This window comes from Haemorhous mexicanus, chromosome 7 (assembly GCF_027477595.1).
Source record: "Haemorhous mexicanus isolate bHaeMex1 chromosome 7, bHaeMex1.pri, whole genome shotgun sequence".
NCBI lineage: Eukaryota > Metazoa > Chordata > Aves > Passeriformes > Fringillidae > Haemorhous > Haemorhous mexicanus.
Genome location: NC_082347.1, coordinates 28,219,446 through 28,246,033, shown reverse-complemented (window position 1 = coordinate 28,246,033; position 26,588 = coordinate 28,219,446).

The following is a 26,588-nucleotide window of genomic DNA, read 5'->3' as shown; positions in this document are numbered from 1 at the left end:
TTATACTTCACTATTCAAAATGCATTTCACTATTGAAGATTTTTTTTCATTTTCTGCTGGAGGGAAATATATTTATATAGTATTAATTCCATACTAGTTCAGTGTTTTTTATTTAAAAATTATTTAGGTTGCATATTTAAATAAGGGCGAGGAAAAAGTTCTCTCTCAAAATAACCATAACACTTTTGTTTATTGTCAGAATCTGCCATTTGCCATGAGGTTATATCACTTTTTCCATCCTCCTGGGCATACATCATGGTATAAGTAAATTGCTGCAGCACATTGATTCTAAACTGCTGAATTACTGGTGCCTATCACAGTATTCAAAAGGGTTTGAAGAAAAACAACTTTCTCATTGCTGAAGGCTCTAAAGTAAAAGTAGATTAATAATTTATGTTTCAAACTTGCTTCCAGCATAGTCAGCAGCAAACCTCTCGTTGCTTGCAGACAGCAGTGTCCTGCTTCCTACACAGACTTTGGGGGGACTCTGGTGTGGACACAGCTGAATGAATTAAAAGTTCCCATCAATATAACAATCCATGTGTGACAGCATTGTGAAGAATGCACTCCTTTATTCGCTGGCTGACAGTAACCAGACTTGTTCAGCTGAGAACATTTAACAGGAATGCAATTGGACAGATCTTCCGTCATTCTGACCAAGGCTAAATTCAAGCAGAAGCACCAGAAAATATAGGTCACTGATTAATTCACTGAGATTCTGCATTCTTGCTCTGCAATAATCACTTAATGGCAAGTTAAAGCAAATACTTCAATGTGATAATTAATTCTGGTTACACATTATTAAGGTCAGAGGAGCTAACAGATTCACTAATGATTTCTATTTTAGAACATGGGACATTTCAATCAAGCATATATGAAATAGTAAATGTAAGGGAATTTAACAGTATTTACTGGCTTAGTACATGATTAAACATTGACTACTGCTCAGCATGTAGAGACATTAAATGCTGCCATTCCATCAGAGGGGAGATCCAATACTTTTGCTGAAATAAGCACTTTCAAAACTTTTATTAAATTGAGTTATAACTTAACAAAAAATCCTGAACCTAGTGACTGACAGAATAATAATTTTGATCTCTTCTACATCAGAATAATCTACACATGGAGAGACAAAGTCTTTTGTCTCTAGACACGAGAAACAAAGCAGGGATACATGAAGGTCCCCGATTCACTTAGGAAAGCCCTTCTCTCAACTCCTCACACCCTCCTTGTTTGGCATTGAGGTGGATGGGACTGTATTGTTAAAGCTAACTGAGGTACCTGCTGTACAAGGAGCCTCCAGAGAAACTTGTATTCAGAGATCCAAACCACTGGGAACTAACAGATCTTTATACATTATTAAACATCTTTTTTCCTCCCCAGGATTTACAGCAAACCTATCTGCTTCTTTCTGGCTCTTGCTCTTCTTTAAAATATGCAGACATCACAGAGAAGGGTTTTCACAGATTCAGGAGAAGCAAAAAGATACTTCATTTCTTGAGTATCCCTTTCCTAGAGATTTAGACACTCACTGAGTAGGAGAAGGGAAACCTGCATCTTCTTTGTACTTTATTTAGTTCTTCCTTTACACTGTTACTGAAGTTATTGGTAGTTTTTTTCCAAGTCAAAAGCTAAGTGACAGCCCTGAATCAGAATCTTATTTATTAATTGTGACTGTATTAGTGCTACTACACCAATAGGTTGTCCATCTAATTAATGTTAACATAGAGTGAAAACTAGCATTAGTCCAATCTACATCTGTCACACTTAACTCTAATGACAATATGAAATGTTTATTAGTCTCATTGAACTGCTCATCCATCTCACTGACAATACTTTCAAACCATATATGCTTACTTATCACCCTGGTGCCATGAGCTGAGCTCTCTCAATTAGAAGATATTTGTGGGTGGTGAAAACACTCCTGCCTTAGCATTCTCTCTCTCCTTCAGGTCCAGAATTAAATTCAGAAACTTCATTCACTAATGATGGATGGGACAATGAGTTTCCAAAGAATATCCTTGGTTTGAATACTTGCAACTCACCCCAGCAGAGCTTTATAGGGAGGAGGAATTGAAATCTGGATATCCTTTCTTTATTTTTTTTTTTTTTTTTAGTTTTGTTTCTGGATGGGATGATGCTTTATGTATTCCTTCTGTCTGTTTTTCTAAAAAACTTTGGAATCTGTTGTCTGATTTCAAACATGTTAAGGTAAAAAGAAAATGTTCAGACTTAAAATGTTTCAGTGAGTTTTGTGAAAACTGGATAGTCCCTGCATTAAAAGGACATTTAAGTTAGTACCTCCACATTGGAAAATCATATAGTGCAAGGCTCAGCACCATTCTGGTCTTTCTGGCACACACCAGTGAGGCAAAAACCTGGCTGATGTATCAGAAAGAGCTGCAGCATAAATTGCTTCTTGAGGAGACAGGAGTCAAGAAGGTGCAGAGAGCTGGGGTACTCCCAGAGAGATGGTGGGAATTGGAGAGGGTGATGCAGAAGCAGAAGTGAGAAGGCAAGCTAGAATAGTGGGAAAGGTCAGGAAGTGTAAGACTAAAGGACAGAAAGGCCTAAGGAAGATGGGGTGCACTAGGTCTACTGCTTGCAAAAAATCCTGGTAAAATCAAGGCACTTGTGTGAATATACAAGGTCCTGAACCTCATCCTTGTTCATTGTTGGATCTTCTGGGCTGCATTCTGGTGTTTGCAGGTTAGAGAGACTAAACACCTTTAGTGCTATTGGCTAAGACCCAGAAGTGCTTAAATCACGTGGGAACTATAATTCACATAACTAAAGGTAGTTTATGAAGTTCAGCTTACAGGGCATTAAAAAGAGCAAACATTTTTTTTCACTGTCTGGCAGAAAAGCAATTTATTAAAATTCTGCATACCTAAAGTTTGGCTTTCAAATCTTATAGTAGCCAGAAGTTTTTGAATCCTATAGTCTTACCTTCTCTTCATTTGCACTCTGGGTGGGTTTGTATTATTAAATAAGTTACACAAATTACCTGGTGTATAGTCTGCCCTGATGCTTATTCAGAAGGTATGTCAGATTTGTATGTCATCAATCGACTTTAAAAGGCAGTAGAGAAAAATATCTCTTAAGGAGCTGTTTGGAAGTATCAGACTTTGCAGGTGTTTTGGATAGACCTGTCTTTATGGCTGAATCCCACATAAACACCATGCTTTGCCACCTTCCTTCCCTCTGACATCTGGCAACAAGACTTCATATGCAATGACTTATGCATGACCTGTTTTTAACACTCATAAAAGATGTTAATGTGACCCCTTTTTTGTGGCCCATTTTTGAAGGCATTGGATCTGCTACAGAACCTTACATATTACCACTTGGCATGCAAAAATCTCCCTTTTGCTGCAGTAGCAGTTTCACTGTTCACCTTGCCCTCTCTGCCATTGTTCTGATTTAAGTTACCCATTTGGCTTACTCACAGAGATGATCCTTGGGCAGTTATCACAAGAGGAGAATGAAATGATGGCTTAAAAAAATAACTAAAGTAACTAAAACTAAGTAAGACATACAACAGATCTCCAATGGAAAATGATGCGCATAGGTTTCAGATTTTTTGGTTGTTGTTTGGATTTTACTTCATGGATAAGATTGCAAGAATAAAAAAAAATTGTTTTATAATTAAAAATTGTTATATAGATAGATAAATTCTATAGCAATTTTGGCTGTTTGATTTTTGAAAGTTTCTATTTGTAACTTCATCTAAAATGTATAGTTTCATATCCTATAAAGGATGTTTTTAAAACAGATCTACTCCATAGTATTTTAAATATATTGCATCCATAATGTGTGTTTTTCTTCTCAGCAGGAATGGTTAACATAAATAATGAAGACTATTTCCAAATGGGTATTTAAAAACCTGTTAGTGGAAACTCAGATATACTGCTCTTTGAAAGGGATTCTGGGGTCCTAATTTACAATGACCAGTCAAATGAACATTTAGGAAGGAGATTTTCATGCAATAAGCCTTAATAGTGCCTTCAAGAGTGTCAGGAATAAGCAGTAGGAGGACAAAAGCTTTTCTCCTCAGCTCTGCTCTGACTCTGCAGATCACTGTGGGTGTGAAACAAAGCCATGGCTTTGACTTTGCCCAGTCACCCCTCTGCCCACTGCCACCCCCACTGCACTTGTGCTAAAGGGTCATTGCCTCCCTGCCTGCACTCAGGAAGGACACATGGACTGAGGCCAGGCTGGTGCCTCTGCTTGCAAGAAATTGACAGAGGGTTATTGGGATTCTTTTTCCTTCAGCTTGTTGCCACTCAGTAGAGTTGTAAATATTTTCTGTCAGAGGCAATTGCTGTCTCTGTTAATGAACCTCAATCTCTGCCATTCTCACTTAATGATTCATAAAACAATGTAATTTCCTATGAGTGCATTATGCTACATTTTGCTGCTAAAAATTTGATTTCAGAAGAGAAAGAACTGAGAAAAGCAGACATCAACTAAAGTCTCATTAGGGAAATGAAGGCATCTTGGACATCCAGGCAGAAAGCTGCATTTGTGTCCTAACAACCAAATGAGCCTTGTAACTCACTGTTAAGTGAAAAAAGGGACTGCAAAGTTCCCCAGTGAGGGTTAGGTGCTAGTGACAGCATCTAACCAGACACTTTACTTTTTCTCAGTTCTTCCTATCCCCAAGGAAGTGGCATTTTTTCATTACTAGGGCAGAGGCATAGTTCCCATAAAAATGGAAAGGTGGATGTTTAACATATAAAAGCATGCAAGGCCTCCAGAACTTGCATAATAGGTATGTGCTGAGATTTATTACATTTTATCTCAATAACAGAAATCTAATCTGTCTTGATTAGGGGTAAAAGCCATATATTTTATTTATTTTTTTCAAGAGTATTGAAGACTATAATAGGCAAAAGACCATTTCTTGCTCTGTATCAGTTATGATGTTCTTTATTCACTCTATCTCTTAAGTTCTAGAGTAATCAGAACTAATCAAACTCATGATTGCGAGTCAATAATAATTGTAATCTAAGATTATGATATTTTAACTTGTTTTTCACTATTTAATTTTATGATCCCAGTATCTAACTCAGTCTTATCCCAGCACTGTCTGAGCCCACAATTTCAAACCTCACTGTTCAGATCAGGACCAGGCACTGGTCTGAGCAGAGACTCTCATGTACTCACAGGACACAAGAGACCAAGGTCTCAAACAAAACTCCATACAATTACAACAGTTAAACCACAACTTGGAGCTCTTGCAAAACATGTTTTGCTGTATGGCTATTTTGGCATTCTCCTATATGAGATCCAGTCTTCAGACTTATTTTCATGCACAGAAGGGCATCCACAGTCTCTGCCATTTGGAAGCATTTCCTCAGCAAATGCAAAATGGCTTTTGCCCTTTGTGATGCATAGCCTTTTCTGACAGCATTTTATGCAGGATTGTAAGAGCCCTGATGGTTTGCAAATCAGTGATGATTTAAATTCATTAAAATTAATTTTACCCCTTGCTGTATCTAATTGCTTTGTTGATTCATGGAGATTTATTTTTCTCTTAAAAACTGGCAGTATCCAAACATAAAGGATATCCAGAGTATGAGTATATAGGGAAAGCTTGGCTGGATCTAATGGGATACTGCAGGGCTGTGCTGTGTTCAAGGCAAGCATTTCCTTCATGATCTGACAGAGATCTAACACCTAAGTTCATTTTCCAGCTGTCACTTCCCTGATAACTTGAAAAGGATTGTGGATAAATTATAAGACTAATCAGTAAATTCTTTACTCTGTCAAGTGCTTTTGCTATTTCTCTCTTTAGAACCCAGTTTGTTCTGGTTTATTTGGGTTTGGTTTTTTTTTTTGTTTTGTTTTTGGTTGGGCTTTTTTTTGTTTGTTTGTTTGTTTTTGTTTTTTTTTTCCTCAACACACTGATGCTAGTGCTCAACATTCCTTATCTCTGTTGTAACTTATTTCATGTGGGCATTACTGGAAAAGGCTCCTGGAGCTGGTTGGAGGCTGTTTATCAGACATCAGGAGGCACAAGTGGCCTCTGCAAGCCTGCTTGCTATCAACACCCCTCCAACCTCTCACTTGCTAATGGTGAGAATCTTAAGAGAAATTTCTCACTGAGTTTAAAAAAAAGGCCAGCAAAGCACAGCATTAAAGTAATAAACTGTATATGTCAGAGAGGGGTAAAAAAACCATTCCTGGACATTAAGACACCATTTCCTTGAGAATTTTGCATAATTCAGAAATCTCCCAAAAATATTTCTTCATATATGACTTAACTCTTACTTTTTTCTTCTTTTTCTTTCTCTGCATTACATTCAACAATGTTTAATAGCATTTCAAGCAGCTGGAGAGCTGGCAGAGGGTTCTGATGTAGAACATCAACAGATGTCACAGACACATCAATCAAGTAATAGGTTTGGGACAAGTAGATTCATAATGAAACTCTGGGTGAAAAGTTGCCATTCCCTAGAAAAACATTGAACTAACAGAAAGTTAAAAGACAAGTTTTGGGGTTTTTAAAGTTTTTTTGAGCCACTGTGCTTGGTCAATAATTCCATCAATCATATGCTGTGTCTTTTAAATCCAAAACTCAGGGGAAGGAAACATCCATTTTGTGTTCAGTTTGTTACTCAGGCTGAGCCATGCTCTCAAAGTTCCTCTTCTGAATTTCAATCTGAAAAGTAAACATCCAAATGAAAAAGTGACTAACAATCCACCCAGAAATAAAACATCTCTGTTAACAGGGGGCACCCTCAGAGAGGCTTCCCTAAGATGTACTACCCAATGTTTAATTAAAAATTCTTCCTCTGGACTTAATGAATTATCTTGGTCATAAGCTGTAACAGAATTGACCCAAAACATGCCAAAAATATCTAATAAGCAGAGGTTATGAAAGGGAAAACAGTATTAAACTAAAATTTCTAATGTTTTCGTGCAGATCCCAGAAACTGAAATCACTTTTCTTTAGAAGTTGGATTCAGTCTGGCAGAGGAGCACATGGATAAATTTCATAAATGAATCAACAGTAAAATAGGGAAGAATTAGCAATTGTAAAACACAGCTTGGTTTATCAACTCAAAAATCCACTCACAGAGGCCTTGTAACACATGGGACAAGGGATAAGCTGTCCACTGTGATGCCATCTGGGTCATTGTCATTATGTGGAGTTGAGAGTTCAGCCTCAGAACCTGCCTTTTGAGCACCTCAGTGTCATAAATGTCAGACCAATGAAACCCTTCAGGTCAGTGAGTGAAGCAGGGAACCAGCCTCCATTGCAGAAATGAACATTGACCAGTAAACACCATCAATGAATCATCTGGTGTTTTCTCCAAAATATCCTCTTCCACTCCATGCATTCTTTCTTTATTAGCTTTTATTTTTCCCTGTAGCCACTTTCTTTTTCTCCTACAGTTGTAAGAAAAACTCCTAGCTGCCTCAGCACAAATAAGTCAGGGTTCTTGGTAAGTGAATCATCTAGAGCAAGAAATTCACTTCTCTAGCTGATCATTAATAGAACAGAGACACAAACCAAAACCAAAGAACAAAACACAACCACCTTCTGAACACAAGTAATTAATTTTGATCTGAATAGTCTCATACCTAAAAAATTATAAGAGTTTTTTTATCTCAGTAATTTTTGTTCCCATGGAATAATAATTAAAACCTTATTTCAAGTGATTAAAAGGTATAGGATTACTTCTGCACTGCTGGAAATATGAAGTAAGATTTACTTTATTGTTATCTGCAGCTTTGTTTGTTAGGTACCTACAGTTATTCATGACATCAGAAGAAAATGAAATAACAACTTGAGTAACCAAGTTTTTTAATTTATTATTTGTTTTAGAATTTGTTTAAAATAAAATTTTCATGGTAAAAGTATGCAGCATGATTCTTGAAATGGCATTTATTATAGGCTCCTAAAAATTAGGAGAAAGTGTAAAAGCTGAGGTATAAAAATTACATAGCAGAGAAAAACACTAACGAATGTACTAAATGATAAACTTGCCTGTTTGGAGGGCAAGGGTAAATATTTGTTCTGAAATCATTAAGCTGAAAATTTATGGCTTATGACTTCATATCTTTTGAAGGTGGTTATAAACCTATTAGCAGTAATGAAGACAAGTCAAATGATTGATTTTGTCAATCACTGGGACCTTGTGTTATGTAACATGGATTGTGGGTCATCTGTAAGCTTCATTAATCATATATAACCCATTCATTCACGAGGAAAAATGATGACTTACTGTCTGTGGAAGCCTAACATTAGCCTCAGTAATTCCATGGAAGTGCAGGATATATTGTGAGCTTTTTTTTCTCCTATAAACATGTTGGAGACTGTAATCTGTAATCCTGAATGACACTTTAATCCATGTAAGCAGATATTTATTTCCCATGGAGCCACACTGATTTTAGTGGCTGATGCCTGCTTGTGTTTAATTGCAATATAGTTTTCCTGCTGTTCCTATGATGATAAAATTCTATATACCTAAGAAAAAGAGATTAGGGACTTCATTTCACCCAACCTCAGCCAACTAAAACTGGACCAATAAACAAACCACAAGAAGTGAAGGGAAGGTACTTTGGATTATTATATTGGCAGCTATATTGCTATAGAAGTCATGTTATATAAAATAGATTGAATGCAATCTTGAAAAGAATTTGTTCAGGCTCCAACAAAATTTGGGAAGTTTTGGGGAAGTATTTCAGAATTTCTCTTCATTCATGGCTAGAGACTGCACATCAATGCTGCAACTATTTATTTCTACACCAACATTGCCCAGTATTGTAATACTCTCCCCTTGAGCAATTATCCACAATATATTTATAACAGCAATTATAACCTCCCACATTTTGTTAGGCAAAAATCAAAATCTTATAATCTGTTCTCATGAAATGGGATCTTTTCCCTTGATTATCCTCAGGATAATCTTCAACATCGGTGACAAGACACTTTTGCAGGTTCCAGAGGAGGTCTCACAAAAGGCAAATGCATCTCCATTTGTCCCATAAAGTACGGCAGGTGACAAGTCATTTGCTGCTTCTCTCTTGTCTCACAAAAAATAGGTACTTGAAAATAATTATGTTGGTGGTGTCCTGAAACAACCACCTTGCAGTGATGAGTTGTCTTGTCATCCTTGTACTTTATGTCTTTCTGCTTCACTGCCTTTAAATTTTTTCTTGATGCCTTTTTTTTCTACCTAAGATAGTTGCTCTTTTTAAAGATTTGTATGTGTGTTTTGTACAATGATTAGCACAAAATGGCTATGGCTACTCTGCCCTAGAGTGATAGTTAGGGTAATAATAACAGCAATCTGAACATATGTGTGTTCATTCTCTCAAGATGTGCCAGAACACTATCAACTCTTTTTCTTCATCTAATGGCACTGTGGAGTTATCACAGCAATAGCTGTGAGTCATTACAATTACATGCTCTCTGTGGTACTTAATACACATTTTAAAGGACATTTCATTTTCCATAAGTCCCTAGGTAACTAGTCTAGTATTGTCTATGTCTGCAAAAATATCTGCATTCTGAAAGACAAGTACTGCCTTTTTGACTGAATTAAAAATCAATGTGATTTCACTGGCATGTGCTGTAGGGTCATTTCTTAATGAGAACAAACCCAGTCACGCTGCAAGGACTGGAAGAGAGATTTCTCTTTGCTTCTCTGAAGTATACACACGTGCTGAGACCATTTGTTTCCCCATGTAAATAAAAGGCAGCCCTGTATCCAGACGTACACATGTAAGTATTAGCTTTATCTTATCACCACAACCATTTTTAGATTGATGGTGAAAGGCATTGCCTCCAGTGATAGCTCATGCAGTAGAATGCACACTATATTGCTAACTGACATTTAACAGCATCTAATATGCATTCAGCCTCTACTGGAAAATTTTTATGTAACACTTTCTAGATTTTGCTTTAATGTACTGATTGCAGAAGAGATATGCAGCGCTCTGAGCAGTAACCTCCACAGCAGTTACCTTCACTTTGGAGAGAAAATGCTGACATCTGCTCACAGAAAGATGAGCAGAAGAAATGATCATGGCTAAGATAACAGCTGAACCTACAATGCTGTGAGTGTAAATACATAACTAGCTGTTCACCACTTCTTTTTCTGAACGTGAGGTACTCTAAACAGAAATAGTCTTGCACACTGCAACTGCTTGAGTGCACATCATTGCTTCTCAGTTTAGTCTTGTTTTCAATACTAAATCTGATTTCCTTCCTCTCCCCCACCCACCCATTCACATTCCTTTCTACTTCAGTTCTGGAATGTGTGGTCTGTGGCCAGCTGACAACTCTTTTTTAAAAAAAAAATAAATTAGAGGATATTTAAACAAGACATTTTAAAGATCCATCGGTCATGAGCAGGGAGAGCTGCTGGAATGAGCAGAAAGTAGTTTGAATGATTTCTCTTTCCCATCCTGCTTTTCCCACCTATGTCTTTGTTATAAAACTGACTGTTATTGACATGTCCAAAGGCTTTAACAATTTCTGTAGTGCCACCAATGACTGTCAGGAGATACCTGCACGTCCCAGGAGTCAAACAGCTCCAAGAATTTAATTCTAGTCTGTATTATTTTTTCAGATATTTTTAATTTGCATCTTCAAGTTTTGTCCTTCTACTGCTTAACCAAAGGAAAACCAAACTAATTTATAAGTAGGCTTTATTTCTTGGAAAGTTGTGGGGTTTGTCACTGAGAAGCAGGATGGACCAACTGTGCTATACCACAAAAGGAAAGTGCAGACTTTGTTGATAAGGGAGGTAGGATTTTCATTGGACTATTATGCAAACACCAGATCAAAATTAAAAAAAGTGTTGACATTTTCACAGTGTAGAACAAGCTGTAGTTTGTACAGCCTTGCAACCAATTACCAAGGATAGAATGAAGTATCACTGCTGGCTTCTGAAATCAATTGACTTTAAAATTTAAAATGAGTTTGGCTTTAAAATGAGCTGGCAGACAACAAGTAAAATATTAACTTTCAGGATCCTAAAGGAGAGGAGGTTAAGTAGTTGCTATCTCTTACAGCTGGTTGACACTGGATAAGAAGAAGTAAAATTGTGAATCTTCTGCACCAATAGAGCAATGTATTTAAAAAGAAAACAAACCACCAAACAAAATAAATCCACTGCCCTGCTCCATCTACTACCTCAATCTTACAACTCATGTAGAAAGAGCCATTGACAAATTTCCATCTGGCCTTTCCTACGTCAGCTCTTCGGAAACTTTTCTACCTGGGTGTCAGAAAAAATCCTTAGCTTTCCAAAATTGTTTCCAGAAGCCTTGATCCTGCTGCTGCTGAGATCAATGAGAACTTTATATGCAAACTGAAAGAAGGATTAGCATTAAACTCATGAAGTATGCAATAGAATTAACTATTTTATGTATTTTTTCTAGTAAATTTCAAAGTGATTAATAGGAATTTGATCTCTAAGAGAACTGAGTAATAGATGCAGAAGGCTCTGTGGCAAGGTTTCCTAGCAAGCCAGGGATAGATTGCAGCTCTTCCAAGTCCTGTTGAGGTGCTTTAATACATTTATCTGTTAAACATCTGAATGCATATCCTCCAAAGTAATTGCTGCAAAGAATTAACAAAGCAAAGCAATTTTATTTTTCATCCTTCATTTATTTAACAACTCCCTTAACCTATTTTGAGAAGGGTATAGTGTAGAGGTTTACATATCTAAATTGACCAGTTGTTTCTTGGTAAAGTATTTTCATCATAATATCCTAAATGTATGATACCATCAATAAAATATAATAGTAATAGTAATAGTAGTAATAATAATAATAATAATAATAATAATAATAATAATAATAATAATAATAATAATAATAATAATAAATAATATAGTATAGTATCACCTCTCTGAAGCTAGTGAATTTACAGAGTTATAACTCCTGGGTTTTTGATGTTTTATGTGTTAGTGTTAAGAGTCTGGCCTGGAGAATGGACAGAGGTGAGATACAATAGCATATGCATCCTCTGAGTGACATGGAAAGTAAGAGGACAAGCTGGAGAAGAGCTCAGTCTGACCCTTTTGGATTTCCCAGTGATTCTACAACAGCATGAACTCCAGTCCTAAATTTCTTTTGGAATAAAATTTATTTTCTTACACCAACAGTTAACTACTTTCAGCTGGTACCACAAAGCTTTCTCTTTTCATATCCTGCACAAATTCAAGGAAGCCTAGTGCAAGCAGATATAATGGTGAAGGGCAATGTGAACTGAAATTATGATGGCTAGATTTTGATTTTGCTGGTGTTCAAATAGTCTTGATTTGAGTGTCTTTAAAAGGTTACTCTATTAAAAGAAAAAGAAAAGGTGGAAAATTGGGTCCCGCAAAATAACTTTTTGGAATGTAATCTAATCTAAAAAGATGATCTCTGTGTAGCTGGTGGGCTTATGAAGCTATTTACCATCAGAGTAAAACAAGGGCAAGTTTTCTAATGTTTACATTAGTAAATAAGTGGGTTGGGGACAGCAGGAATCTGTCTTATCCTACCTGTCACAGCACTGAGGAAATCTCTGGATACAAGTAAGGGAGACCATGTGTGTCATAGTTACTGTGCATTTGTGATTTATATGTTTAAATATTCACTAATCCTATTTTATTATAAACACCCCATGTATTATAAATATTTTCTTTCTTCAGACCAATTTAGATACTCAGAAATCATTCATTTTGGTAAGAAGGAGCAAAAAGTAAAAAGATAGGGAAAGGACAAGCTTTTCTTGCTGATTTACTTCCAGACTTTAAGTCCTTGTTGTAAGTGGAATGACAGGGAGCATTTATTTTAATTCCCATTGAGGGCCCTGTGAGCACTAACTTCCATTTGCTTCTCTGGCTTCCAGAGTGTAGTTTTTTTCCTTCCCCTTTCTAAAAGAAATTTCTGGTAACCAGCAGAACACCAGGCTGCCTTGGGACATTACACAGATAGGAACTTCACAAAGTTGCTGCCTGAATATTAAATGTGCTAGAGCTGTTTGGGTCTCTCTGAGCTGTTCCTGGCTAATCCTGTGAAGAAATTCTTATGAACAGGAGCATCAGATGTCTCCAGCTTGCATAATCAGCCTGCAGAATTTTGATAATTGACAGCAAAGCCTCCACTATGCAGTTGTAGCATGTGTTTGGTATACACACACTGTATACAAGCCCACCAATTTAAAATAACATAAACACAAATTTATTAAAATATGTGAGTTAAGGCAAAGCCTGATTGTTCAGGTTATGTAGATAAAAGGGAAAAAGGATTTATCTTTCTATGGACCCTGTCTTTCAAATGATCACAGAAAACATAAAAGGGAGAAGAAAGGCTTAATTACAATTCTTGATGGTTTTTTCTCACTTTTGTAACTACTTTAAGAGCACTGAGGAAAAATATGCAAGTTCTAAAACTTACTCCTCCCATTTTATTTCACTTACTTTTAAATTGAGTGCTGGATCAATTTCAAATTTTACTCTTTAATAGATTCTTAAATGGTGTGGGGAAATGCACCTATGAATTTCTGTGGAAGCTTATTAAATTCTAAAAGTCTCTTGGTAGGTGTAAGGGAAATTCTTGCATATGCTGGATGTTGTGTTTCATGTTGGGGAACAGGCTGGAACAACCCAGGAGGACAACCTTGTGCTGTTTTATGCTCTGCCTTTCAGTGCAACTCTGCTGAAGCAGAGGGTGCCCAACGCAGACCTTTGCCAGCCCAGTCCCTGCTTTTCAACCTCAGAGTCTTGCAAGACATTTCTCAGGCTGTTGGGATATCAACAAAGTCACCACTGACTTGATTTTCAGTACTTCAGCAAAAATGTCCATTATACAAGAGGAGAAGTAATACATTGAAGTTATCCCCTTTAAAAGTGGTAGTTTCTTTTGGTTTTGTGTAGGTTTTTTTAAGAATGAAAATAAACCCAAGACAATTGGCTTCAAAACACATTCCTAATGCTTAAACCATTCTCTGAAATGTACAAGTACTTGGGCTGAGGAGGAAACGGACATTAGATGAAGAGATTATTAAAAAATGCATGCTTATTTAAGGTCAGCTGTTATTGTAGCAGAATTTAGCCATACAACCATCTAAAAGTTTTATCAGCTATGACAATATTTGAACTTATTCATGATCAGCATTCCCAGCCAACCATTAGTTTACTTAGGTATCCAATAATTATAAATGTCAAACAAAGCTGTTTTCTACCTAGCATGGCCTGATAAGGAAGTACTGTTTACTTACTCCATTCAAAGAAGGTTGGATCATTGACTTATTTGAGATCATACTTTTCTGTACCAGACTGAAAGCCTGGGCAGGAGAATCAAGCCATGGGGTGAAACTTGGTCTCAATATTGATGGCAGTAACATGCCTTTGAAGATCTGTTTGAAACATGAAAGGTTAGGCCTTTACAGAGGACAAACTGAGAAATGCAGAAAAGCTGCAATGCTGTGACTCCATGCAGCACTTGCAGCTGAGATGAGCTTATCTGACACCCTTGCAGGGGCAAAGTACTTGTTGCTGAAACTGAGACTACAAGAGAGCTGCTTTCTTGACTGACATGTTCTGTATAATGACTTTTTCCAATGCTCTATGAACCTTGCAGATCAGGCCTCAGCTAAGCAATGTTTTCTTAATTTATTTTTTTCTGGCCCCGGCTTCCTGCAAATGACAATACTGATTTTTTTACTGTTTTTTTTGTGTTATGTATTTTTTTTTTGTGTTATGTATTGTGGTATTTCACAGGGAGGGTTGGTTTGTGGTTTGCTGTTGGTTTTGTGGGGTGAAGTTGTATTATTTGTTTGTTTGCTTGTCTTGTTTGCTTTAAGAATACTGCACATTTCCACAGCTCTTCATAAGACTCCTCTTTCCATGTGTATGGAAATGTGTATGGTGTTCACCAACATCCACGGGCATTTATACTGTGGGACCCTTTGGAAAGATGGAATGAAAGGATTTCTGAAAACCATCTGATACCATGTGCATGGCTTATGCTGAAAAAACAAGCAAGAGGGTGACCCTCCTAAAGAGCTTTAATACAGATGTGCATCTTCAGAAAAAGGTAGCTAGGAGGTTTTTTCCTCTAGCAGAAGAAAACACTGACTACTACTATTTTGTTTGACTTAGAGTGCAGGATTAGATCAATTTGGCAGCCATGCTAAGTATTTTCTGTTTGTTGTGGTAACAACTTAAAAAATTCAGGCTGTAAAATATCATTAAAATTGGGATTAATCAGGATTAACACACACATTGGGGGGTGGGGAATGCATTATTAAGTCTCCTTGTCACCTTCATGGATTTCAGGGCTTTGTTTCACGTGAAAATAAATATCTCATGGATTCCTGTAAGTTTCAATGAATACATTATTATTGATCCAATATAGACATCCTTTTTGCAAAAACAACATTGAAAATAAGTTTATATTTACAAAGCAGTACATCCTTGGGTTATTTTGGGTTTGTTTTTAATTTGCTTGTCCCCTGACCCTCTTGCTTGTTTCCTCTGGCAATAGCTATTCCTAGACTATAAATGTGCTTCGAACACAGAGGAATTCTGCTGTTAACTATGATTTCAGAAGTGTAAATCTATGATAATAAATAGCCTAAAGTCAAGAAAGACTAGCTGTTAAGCTTTTTTTCTCATGGCCAGCAGTAATAGCAGTTTGATATAATATATACAAACTAGAGGAATATTTTTTTGGTAAATATTCTTTTTTGATTTTCCTGTTTCCTAGTGACACAGTTGGAAGCAGGAAACTCTTTTTGAGTTTTGAGCTGCAGTAGTCCAAAGGATATCCTTGTCTCTCTCCACCTCTATAAATAAAGCAGAACTTTTACCCTGGCTCTGAAAATCAGTATGTGTAGCTTTCAGGCTGTTTACAAGGACAGTCAGAGCTGTTCATAACTAATTGATTTATTTGCAACTAATGAGAATTGAAGTATTAAACATCCAATAATACTTTCTTAGGCTTCTGACAAATATTAGGCCCCTCCCCAAACACACAAAACTAGAGTCTGGGCATCTAATTGTTTACTTCAGTTACATGATTCTAACTGCAATGGAGTTAGAAGCATCACAAGACTATCAGATTTTGATTTAAATGAGAAATCTTATTTTATAGTTGAACAATGTCTGAGACTCTTTTTTTCCTCTTCCACTTGATAAATTTTCTAGAATAGATAATATTTAATGTCACTCAGTATTTTTTTTTTTTTTTGATAGAATGAACTGAAATAGAATTTGCCTACCTTGTTCAATAAAGCACAGTGAAGTATCATTACAATAGCCTAATTTTGGTTTAAGCTTTCAGAGTTTTTTTTTTTGCATGTTTTTTTCCTTTTTTTTCTTTTTCTTTCTCTTTTTTTCGTTTGTTTTTGTTTTCCCCTAAGGTTTACTTCTATAAAATCTGCTTAATCTCTTTACCCAGTTTGCTACAAACTTGCACCACAGTTCCTGGAAATGTGTGGTTTCAAGGAGGAGCAGTATCAACTTGTGTGTAGCTGCTTGAATATCAGATTCCTGATTCCTGCAAGAAAATTTTGGGATGGTCAGAACAGGAATCATAAGAATGAGAAGAGGATGTAAAACTTACTGCAAAACCTGAACAAGTTTAATCCCTTTACTTTATCATCTTCAAGCTAAAGGTGTTTTTTTCCAATTGATAAACAATTATGTCTGATAAACGAAGCAAATGTCTCATGGAGACAAGATGCAGATTATATAGAAATGGCAGTAATTACCTTTAGGATGATTTTAGTAAAGACTGAAGTAGATTTCCAGTACCAAAAATCCATATCCAATTTGGATATCTATTTTTCTGAATGGCTGTGGTATTTTATTTCTATTTTGGGCACAATTCAGGAAACCCTCTTATGCAAAAGATCAGGCTGTCAGGGCATCAGTGAAGTCCCTGATTACTAATAAGTGATTATTTATTATGGCTGATTATTAATTTTGGCAAGATTTAGTGGGTGAAAGTCTGGCTATGCAAGTTCAGTGGAAATACTGTCACTAATTTAAATTATACCATAACTTAGGAATACTTTATTTGCCTGGGTGATTTAAATACTCAGTAGTAATTCTGGGTTATGAATTGGGATTGTAAATTACGGTGGTATAGTCAGGAGACAAAAGCAGAGCTTTGCTCATCTGTGAACAGGGAATGAGGAGGCTGCATTGAGCCTCACTGGTTTTCCAGCTGTACATGGGTCAGTACCTCCACTCAGTGCTTTTGGGACAGGGACTGTGAACAGTAGCATCTGCACATGAAGACACCTGATTTTCACAGTTTCTCTGGAAATTGAAAGCAGGTACCTATGTTGAGGTAACAGCTTTTCTGTTACCTCAAGATAGCAGCAGTTCCCAAGCACAGTGGAACTGAGGTTACCACGGGCTGGAAACCTCTGCAGTCAGATTTTCCATCACCCTTCCCCTTGAGGTGTGACTGTCACTTCTCAGTCATCATGGGCAGGTCTCTGGCTCCATCAGCACAGTGTAACTGCTGTGCCTGGAGGGAATGAGGCACAAGGTGCAGTGGCACCTGTTGGGATAGGATGGAGGAACACATCTCTCAAGCACAGACCTCTCATTTAGGCCATGGACTTTGGGTTCCCTACCTGCAAGGAAGGCTGATTTCATTTCTGTCATCAAGATACAGCTGGAGACAGTTAGAGGAGGAATCAGAAATTCCACTTGCAGCCGGTTTGAATGAAGGAATCTAACACAGAGAGCAGAAAAAGATCAAAGAAATAAATGAATATATTCACAAGGAATTTATGTTCAAAGACCAGTAATCATCCTAACCAAAGAAAAGGTGGGCAAAGAAAGAACATGTGATGACTCTGTTTTTAACTGTTCCCTCCCTGTTTTCTACCTGTTTCACAGACATGCCAGGAGCAATGCAAAAACTTCCATTCCCCACTTCTCTGGACACCTCCACTGCCCCAGGCAGACTCACTAATCATTAGTTTTTACCAAGGGCTGAGAATATTTTTATGCCCTTTTTGTCTGGGAAGAATAAGATTAATCTTTACAGAGAAGATGCATTTTAGTAGCCTCTTTTTATCAGAACTGTGCTGATTCACCTGACAGGCTGTCCCTAAATATGTATGTCTGTTTTTCCTTCACCTGGTCCTTTTAACTATGGAGATATTTTACCTCATCATAACAATGAAAGTCAGAAGAAGGAAGAGCTGGGAACCTTCACAGGAACGGAGCATGAAGGTTAGCTACATCCTTTGTCCTTTTTTAAGCTTTTTTTCCTTTCTCCCAAAGATGAGAGGGTTCTTTGGTGTCCTTTGTTTTTAGATTCTGAGCATGTTATGTTATGTGATACTGCTCCTATCCTGCTTGGCAAAAACTACACCCAGCTGTTTGGGGTCCCTTGTGCCAGGCACACCTACTAAGAATGGCTTTGCCTAAGGAGATTTAATTTCAAAGAAAGGCAAATGGAATAAAGGAAAACTGTGACACAGTCCTTTTTCAAACTAGGAAACTGATTCAGCCAAATCAGTTCTGGAGAGTCAGTTGGAGAGTCAGTTTCTCTCCAACTCTGGTAATTGCTGTTGGCTGAGAAAGTAGAACACTCCAGAAAAGAAGGTATATCAGGTATCAAAAAAAAAGAACTTGCTTCTTCTGGTATGTATACCCAGAACTGCAGATAATACTGCAGGAGGGTTAGAAGCACCTTTAATTAGCACCTTTAATTATCCTTTTTCTCAGCATCTCGCCTAAGAGATTTAGGCTCTGCAATGCTGTTAAAGTGATGGACGCCATTCAGTAATATGCATGGTGCCAAGAAGATTCCCTGAACATGGGGCTTTGTACCCCCAAAACAAAAAAGATTGGTCTGTGTAATGGACCACAAAAGCCAGCTGATCAGAAAGACTGAAAAAAGTTGTGGTTTAACTTTTCTCTGGTATTTTATCCTATTTTACCTCTTTGTACTTGGTCTGTAATCAAATGCTTAAACCTGTGCAAAAAAACCCCAAACCAAAACAGACAAAAACACAAATGGCAAAAAGCAAACAAACCCAAAAAGCGTAAAGTTGTTAGAGCAATTAATTTTTGGTGCAGAAGCTCTTTATAGGCCTGTGGAACAAAAACCCACCTTTCACTGAACAGTCCAGCTACTTGTTTATGTGGGAAATGAAGATGGCCTCTCACATTGTGGCCCTGTTGCTGGGAAGAAAGAGCTAGGTTTGGCTGAGCTAAAGGCGGAAGAGCAATTCAGTTGTCATTTCTGCACCCTCAGCTGAAGGCAGAGCCTGGGAATGGGGAGATTTATGGTAAAGAGGGCTGGGAGATCGCACTTGCTTTGTTTCCAGGCTGTTGAATATAAAACTATTTTGATAATATGTATACAACTTCCTTCTAGCCCTTTTTTTTGTTGCAGCAGAAGCAGATATATCCCAAGCAAAAACAATGTTTCATCCTGTCAGATTTGGGTGGAAAGGGGACAGGAGGATAAAACATGAAAACAATTAAAATGTTTATTTTTAATAGTGTCTGGCAGTAGTCAGAGGTTCTAAAACTATAAATAAACAAAGGTCATAGTTAACGATGAGAAACATATGCCATACACATGTTTTTTAAAATTCAGATAAAGAAAATAGATAATGAGTAGTATTACGTAGATGGCTCTTCAGCAGAGTCTCATCAAAACTGCCATTGCAACATAGATTCAGAAGAATGTAAAATTCAGGTGTCAGTTCCTTGAGTCACCTCTGTTCTGATGGATTTAATATCATCTTCCCCCTTTATTTTGATTTGGGGACAGGACTTGCTGTGCCTGGAGGAGATGTGAACCTAGTGGGGCCAGGTCTTTGCACCAGCCTGCAGCTGTGTTAAAAGAAGTGCAGGATCTGAAAATCCACTTGTGTGCAGAAAGTGGGGAGTTATGTTCAGTGACATACGAATACCAAAGCTCTGGCTGAGAGGACAACCCTGAATTTCTGGTATTTGGTAGCAGATGAGGGCAACTTGAGTACCAGCCCAGCCCAGGTGGCTAATCCAGCCATGGTGTGTGGTCAGCAGCCCTGCTCTGCTGCAGGATTGAGCGCAGGAACACGGCTCCAATTATCAGAGCTATTTATGTGCACTTGCTTTTGGCAGTCCTGCTTTGGAATGCTGCTTGTAAAAGGTTTCATACTTTTCTCTTAAGCTTCTTAAAGGGCCATTATGCATTCACAAGCATCCATATCCATCTGGTAAGGAATGTCTCCCAACTCAATTAACACCACATACACACCAATTGCTGCCATTCTGGAGTGTGACTCAGTATTCCAATTGTGCTTCCATATTAAGAGAGGAGGTTAGGAAAGACTGGGAAAACAGTACAAATTACGAGAAAAGCATAAAGAAAATTAGTTTTAAAAGGATTTCAAAAATAATTCTTTTCACAATAGGCTTTTTGGACATTGGCATTTCTAAGTTTTAAGGAAGCAGCTACATTCTCTGCTTTCAGGCCTGATACCATAAGATTCAGAAGCAGGTGAGGCCCTTTAAAAGCACTAATATTTCCTTGACTCACTTCTGCTACTCTTAACAGCAAGTAAGATTTGCAAATACATATAATTTTTATTTTGCGTTCCTGTAATTCTACTGCTTTAAAATGTTTTCTTTATTGACATTCACTGCTGTTGCAGTATATGGTACTTTAGTTACGCAGCACTTCAATTTAACACTGAAGGTTTTTCTTTCCAAAAGGACTAATACAGATGACATAAATGGGCCTGATGTCTTAGAAAACATGATGACCACTAAGAATGCACAGGAAAAGTCCAGAATTACTGGCAAATCTAAAGACATTAGAAACAGAGGGAAGAAGGCATCTACCTGGCAGAAGAGAAAATCAGTTTCTAAAACACTTTTAAGTTAGAGGACGATATGAGCTCTCCAAAGGATTTATAAGGAAACAATACATAATAGTAAATGACACAACAATTTCAAGTGTCTTGAAGTGGGAAATGAAATTAAAGTGGGAATAAGGGGACAGAAAATAATAGATGCAACTTTCTGCTTGTAAGGCAACAGGGACAAAAAATTGTTTTTACAGAAGGAATTCAGGAAAAAGATGGAAGTGTGTTAGAGTTTATCTGAACTGCAGGATTATTGATATTAGCAGAATGTTGCACAACTGTTAGCGATAATTGAATTTGTTGGCTCTTCATGGTAGTGTTTCTACCAATGGCCTTTCTATCTTGGCCACAAAATGTGACTTCACTTAAATCCTCTACAAAAGTAGTTCAAGCCATTGCATAGTTTGTTTTTTAAATCATGTGTGTTCATATAAGTAAAAAGTTCTCATTTAGTATTTGGATTTTTTTTTTCCCTGTAAATACAGGGAATTGGCCATTTAAACACAAGTTAGTAAGTAATTGGAATCACTAGCTATTCATGGAACCTTCTCTCTCAGGCTACTGTTGGCATTCTGATTGGATTCCATGTAAGTGAGTGATAGGGATGAAATGTAGCAGGCAAAGCAACATTTTGTCTATTTTAAGCATTTCTTGTATCATGAGATTCTTATTTCAATCATTGTCTTTCAGATTATAAATCACTATTTTCCTCTTTTGCTACAAGGGAATAAACTCCCAAGCAATGAAATATGAGTTAGGTTATTATGTCTTATTAATTCACTGCCTGAATGATAGCACATAACCCGTCAGCTTGCTGGAAATCCTCACCATTAAGTTGATTAATAAGGGAAATAATAAAGCAATAACTACTTTGATTTTGCACCATCCATATATTGTCACAAGATGGGAGAGTCATGCAGAAAAATGCATTGATAAACTGGTTTTACCTTGTTGGAGCATCAGTAAGACTGCTGGGGGGCTGCCACACCTGACTTATAAAGGAAAGAGAAGGGCTTGTTCTGCCTGGGGAAGAGGAGGCCAAGGGAGGGTTTTAAAGGGAGGATCTTCAATTATCTCATGGGTACTTAGAGAGCAGATGGGAAAGAAAAACTTTTTTTCAGAGGTCCACAGCAAAAGCAGAAGAGGGAATAGAGACAATCTGCAGCAAGGAAAATTATTCTAAGAGCAAAGGAAAAACCAGACCTTTGCTGCAAGGACGGCCAAACTAAAGGGAAATCCTCTTCAGTGCAGTGATTCAAAATGCCACTGGACAAGCCCTGGGCAACCAAATGTACTTTTGCAGCTGGTTTAATTTGGAACTTGGACCAGGTGATGTCCAGAGCTTCTGTCAGACAGAAATCATCCTGGCATTATCTGATCCCATTACAACCCTAAACTCCATTAGTGACTGCTATAAAGTGTATTTAAGGTCCATTAATGAAGTTACAGAATCATGCAATCATAGAAGGGTTATGGTTGGGAGGGATTCTAAAGATCATTCAGTTCTAACCCCTCTGTCATGGGCACAAGTACATGTTACTTTTGCTACTCATATCTGACCTTTGCCATCTTCTGACTTTAGAATATCCACTTATCATTTTGTCTCATCTGCAGTGAAGAGAGTGACTAATCTGACACCTCTAGAAGCACAGAGGAGGGCATTAAGAGATCTTTATAATTCAGGAAAGTGTGGAAAAGTTTCATTTGACCTTCTTAATGCAGGGAGATGATAGAGAGAAAAAATATTTTTCTATGATAGGAAAGTAAAACTTGAAATACCTCTCTACCTGAAAAAAGTCTGTTTTCAGGGTGCTACATTTTTCTTTTTTCTCTCCCTTTTTCCCTGATGCAAGGCATGCTGGTAAATCAGTCAAAATTCTCATGTGTCTTAGGAATGAAAAACACTGAGAAGCACTGGCATGTGTATATCAACATCCAAAAATATGTCCTCCCAGTGTATCTTGGAACCACGTGTGTGAGAAAGACGGTGGCTCCTGAAAGCCCTGCATTCCTGCAGGAATAGATGCCTGGGTCTGTGGGACAGAAGGCAGCTGCCATCCCTTCTGCACTTTCTGCTCTGACTTCTGCAGGACAGCATTTCAATTTTCAGTGCAGTTTTGCAGCCTGAACCTTGCCCCTTGTGAGACCTTAGAAGGTACAAAGTGAAAAAAAAAAGCTGCTTCTCCTTTGGCTGACCATTCAAAAGTGCTGTTATTCTGCTACTGCACAAGTAAATAAAACAGCATGAAGAGATGAAGGCTAGAACATTAAAATATATGTGCCATCAACAGGATTTCAGAACAATTACAATATATTCTCTGAAGCAGCAGAGAGACCTGGCAACAGCTGGAGCTGTATTTGGTGGTCATCAGAAATTTACACTGACATGTACTGCCTTGTAGGTATGATTTTCCTGGGGGAAGGAGACTCTGTATTATTTGGCAATAACCCTGAAGTATTCAGTGGAGGAAAACTTGCCTCAGTATTGAGAAATATCAAACACTTGAATTTTTTCCCTTCAAATATCATTTATTTCTCTGTTGATATTTTGGTGATAATTATTCCCCTCCCCACTGATAGCTTATTATTATATGCTTGTGATTTCAGAGCAATAGTCTTAGTTTTGATCAGAATTTTACACTGGTCTCTGATAAGATCAAATAAAGCCGCATTTTTTTATTAGAGGTCTCTAACTTCAAGGACTTCCATACTTCAATGAATGGTTCAATGCAACTTTTTGGAAACCTGGTGCCCTGTGAGGACTGAAGTGCTCAAACCCCTTTTGATTTCAGATATTATATATAAATGTGAATATGCTGAAGAAATGTAAGCAGTAGGGAAGCAATGCAATGATATTTGAAGGTTTCTTACAGTACAATTTCTTAATATAAAACCAGTACAGAAGTGTTTCTGATTGTGCTGATGCAGAATAGCAGATATGGAAATCCTGTTTTGTCAGTTCTTTCTAACACAGCATTGTTCCTCCAGTATATGATTCCCTACTCTAATTACTCCAGTTCTGGATGACTCAGTTTCCACATTTCCTTAAGAGATTACTCAGTCTGTTAAATAACACCAGGATGGTTTTGCTGAGAGTCTGTTTCTGCACTCAGTTATATCCAGTTATCCTAGTGATTGGTAGCAAACCTGAACAACTTTGCTTCTGTTGTTTTATTCTCTGTGTTTTGATATCACCAGTGCCTTACATTTATGGACCAGGACTATGACACCTCTAATACTGATGTATTATTAGTTCATTATTTGTGAAGGTAAAAATTCTTGGGTCCTTTCTACATGAATGTTGTACTGCATATTTTTGTCCATTCTTCTGTCTTTCCTCTATCACCTTTTAAATAATATCTTTTTATAGGATTTCAAGCATCCCAGTGGAAACACACTCTGGATTGTTTTTCTCTCAGTTACTTTATCTATCTTTTTTCTACATCAAATAATTTCTTGGTCAGTTTTTTTAATCATTCTGTTGCAAAGGCTTCCAGACCCTTGTGCTATGCTGATGTGATGAGTAGCATGAGATACAGTCATGATGGAATAAAAGTGATGGGATACTGAGGTGATGGAGGGAATGGAGTAAAGGATGCATTGTTTTACTACTATCAATAAAGAGTCAATGTTCAAGGAATTAGAGGGCTGATAGAATGCCAACTTCTGGATAAGAAATGAAACAAAAGCCGTGACCAAAATCTGTTTGTGGTTATTCAAGTTTCCATGGCTCTGTTCCAATACTAACATGCAATTTTAAAATCCTGACAAAATTCAAATTCACTTATTTACATTCTGCCTCCCCATATTTCCTATTATTGTATAACACATTCTTGTTATTTAATTGCTGTGTAATATCCTGTGATGCTAAGCAGGTGCTGCTGCTTGGGAACGTGATCTAAATGAAATGCAAACCTGTAGATCAGTGAATCACCTGTATCTCTGACCTTTGATTCCTTTTTATGTTGCTCATATTCATTCAGACTAACATTATTTAAGCATTATATTCCTAAATTAATTTACAATCCCTTTTAACATTTACACATTTAGCCACAGGATAAATTTGTCTCAAGTACTGTAATAAGGTCCTGGTGTGTGGATATACAGATAGATCTACTAAAAAGCTTCAAGCTTTTGATCCTTGGAAATAAAAATATAAAGAAAATAGGTACATTTAGTTCTTACTTCCTTGATCTAAGAAAACATTCTATGATTTAATCAAATAACTAAAGCAAGAATTTAACTGTAAATAAATGTTAAAATTAGAAAATTTTTTCATGTTTCTGGTCTTGTTTCTGTCAGCCAGAAACTTCATGTAATCAGAACTTGGCATTTTAGGACTTCTCAAGTGTTTCTTAAGATCCTGTTTGGCTTTGTGTGAAAAAGTAGACCAGCACATATCCCATTTTTATTTCTGATCAAACCAAGAGAGAAAACTCTAAGGAGAGATATCCTTAAGTGTATCCTTTCAATATAGGTGGGCAATAACTTTGATCTAGATTTAGAAAGATTCAGGAGAAATTGAAGGGCATAAGTTCAAATATGAATTAGAAAAATGTCTATGTTCTCTTTAACAGCACTGACACCTAAATTCTCCAAGTATCTCTGACTTCAAAATAAACTCATAATTCTATCTTTGCATGCACCAACCCCCAGCTAAGGAGCTCATGACCTCTCCATGCTATCTGCTGTGTCAGTGTCCAAAGGTGGCACCCAAGCTGCAGGCACACAGTTTGCCTAAAACTGGCACTTTGGAACCCAAACACAGTGCAATGTTGGCTGCTTTTCAAGTCAAAGTGCCACAAGTTTCTTTCTTCCCTTCTTACAAGGGGATCTAGGATTGAAATGCTGTCCTAAGACATGAGAAAATTTAAATTGTTTGCATATCATGAGTGGGTGGAAGTTGTATCTTCCAGAGTCTGTGAAAATGACTAGCTACTGCCAGCATTAAATGTTCTGCTGTGCTGGCTGGTGACAACTGAAGCAGCATTGAGCTCTCTAGGTGCTCCAGTCCTTTTTTAATTGACTGGAGAATTGTTTAGACTGTGAGATCTCAGGGCAGGAAACATCATCTGTGCTTTTAAATCATCTAAAATAAAAAACTTTCAGCATCAGTGAGGTAGGAAAAAACATTAAAAATCTGGTAGCATATGTTTAAGGGCTGAGTTTGACTGAAAAATTTCACTTCTTCTCAGCAAGGTTAACTCTGAACAAAATCTATGCTACCATCTTAATAAATACATATTCTTCCCTTGCACTTTCAAAAACAGTGTGGATGAAACAGAATTTTTCAAAGCTATAAGAGCATTTTCAAAATTAAATACATTGTGTTTCTTTATGATAAATAACATCATGCAGCCATAGCAATGTTGAGTGGTTTTCATGAAATACAATCCATTTTGTTGCCTGTCAGTAAGCCTTACACAACTTTGCTTTTAAAAATAAAAGAGCAGAGGTTGTAATATTTATGATTCTTTAAATCAACCACTGTGCAGAAAAAGATTGTTCCTGAAAAATTTCCTATTACCCTTGGATTTCACAAGGCCACTACCCTTTCTATCACTTATTACTACTATAGTGCCTAAAGGCTCCAATTAGGTATTAGAACAGTGATAACAGGCACTGTAAATGTGCAAGACAAATCTTCCCTAAGGGGCTATAATAAAATATTATTTTATAAAACCCAAGTAATTTCTTAAAATAGCTTTATAGCTATGGCTGACTATTACTAACTTTGGCC